Source organism: Pseudochaenichthys georgianus, chromosome 5 (genome assembly GCF_902827115.2).
Source record: "Pseudochaenichthys georgianus chromosome 5, fPseGeo1.2, whole genome shotgun sequence".
NCBI classification, from domain to species: Eukaryota; Metazoa; Chordata; class Actinopteri; order Perciformes; family Channichthyidae; genus Pseudochaenichthys; species Pseudochaenichthys georgianus.
The window spans coordinates 2,375,053-2,377,180 of NC_047507.1; positions in this window are offsets into that span (position 1 = coordinate 2,375,053).

Genomic DNA, 2,128 nt, shown 5'->3' on the forward strand with positions numbered 1-2,128 from the left:
CACAGCAAAACAGAACATTAAAATACATCCTGGGGAGCTGTTGGCACAAGGAGGCTGTTTCATATTTAATAAGCAAGCATCGTGCTATCTTTCTCTTTACATCTGTAATTAGTTTTGTTCAGATAACCCTCACAGTGGCAGGCATGACCTAACACACATCACATCATCTCAGCTTTTTACCAAAAACTGTAAAGGACACACAACATATTCATAATGCAGCACACTGGTCGTGCAATGATCCCGACACAGCGTCCATAAATGCCCTATTTTTTAATAATTGTCTTTCTCCGACAACATATCCCACTAATTAGTTTGCAAATGAGTTTGTTTCTCACGGATAACATATGGCACTACTTAATTTCCCTCATGCAGTAATTGGTGTGTTCTCTGATGTCTTAATGATGTGGGCGCAGAAGCAACCTTTAGCGACAGAAAAAATAAATTCATAAGAAATATATCAAATACAATTATTTGGTGTAATTCTGTATGTGTTTACACGATACATAATGTTTATTATTTACTCTAAAGTCGTAGTCTAACAGTTAAAAAGAAGGAAGAAACAACATACCAGGTGGGCTTCATTAGACACATTATTTATTAAGCTACTCAGAATCACAGCGGGGTCACTAGTTTAGCATTATCATATCCCGTAGTGATGTTTGTGCAAACTGAACCTTAAACCTAATGTGGACAGCATGTTCAGATACAGATTACTTTATTGTTCATTGAATTTGACATTAAAGGTACATTTGGCACCAGCAAACAACATTATGCAAAGCACAACATGCAGTTCACACACAATACACAACACTTATGCATCTTAATCTTAACTTCTGCCAAAGCCCCTCTTACCTGTGGGGTTCCCCAAGGCTCAATTCTGGGCCCCATCCTTTTTATACTGTACATACTGCCCCTAGGTTCAATTCTCACAAAACACAACATCCCCTTCCACTGCTACGCCAACGATGTACAGATCTATCTGCCACTCAATTCAAATGTCAACTCATTACAGCTATTGATGGACTGCTTGGCAGAGATTAAATCCTGGCTGAGCCAACATTTCCTCACCCTCAATGAGAGCAAGACTGAGGTTATCTTTTTTGGACTCCAACCTCCAGCCTCCCCGGTTGATATTCTGGGCTCCCTCAAAAATGATATCCTCCCCTCTGTCATGAACCTTGGAGTGACCTTCAATAGCGCTTTTTAAATTCGATAAGCAGGTCAGCACTGTCGTCAAGACCTGCTTTTTCAAAATACGACTATTGGCCAAGACCAAGTCGTTTTTATCTTTTAAAGACCTGGAAAGGGTTATTAACGCCTTTGTTACCTCAAGGTTGGACTACTGCAACGCTCTGTACGTGGGTATGGACCAGGCGTCAATTAAACGCCTGCAGCTAGTTCAGAACGCAGCTGCACGTCTACTCACTGGCCACAAAAAGCATGACCACATCACCCCAATTCTGGCCTCACTGCACTGGCTTCCAGTTCGGTTCCGAAATGATTTTAAACTCCTTTTATTTGTTTTTAATGCACTAAATGGGCTGGCTCCGGCCTATGAAGCTGCACTCCTCCAGAGCTACACCCCAGACAGAGCTTTAAGGTCTGCTGACCAGCTGCTGCTGGTAGTGCCCAAGACCAGGCTCAAAACCAGAGGGCACGAGCCTTTGCAGCAGCTGGCCATAGGCTCTGGAACACTCTGCCCCTCCATGTGAGGTCGGCCCAGACCCTAGGGGTTTTTAAATCTACACTTAAAACACACTTCTTCTCCCTGGCCTTTTAGTCAGAGCGGAGCACAACTCCTGACTTTTCCCTGTGATTTTTATATATCTGTTGTAATTTATTGTCTTTTATTATGAATGTAGTATTTATTACATGTACAGCACTTTCGCCTGACCAAAAATCGGTTTTAAATGTGCTTTATAAATAAACTTTGATTTGATTTGATTTGATTAAAGTCTATAAATTGCAGTTATAATTAAAAGTGGATTATTCTTTCACTCTCTCTTATTGTATACACAATACATATACACACATGCAGAGGACCTAAACACATGAGGTCTGAAGACTCACATGTACGTGCTTTTTTTGTCATGGAGAGATGCCAATCTGCTGGTGTGTGAACTGGCAC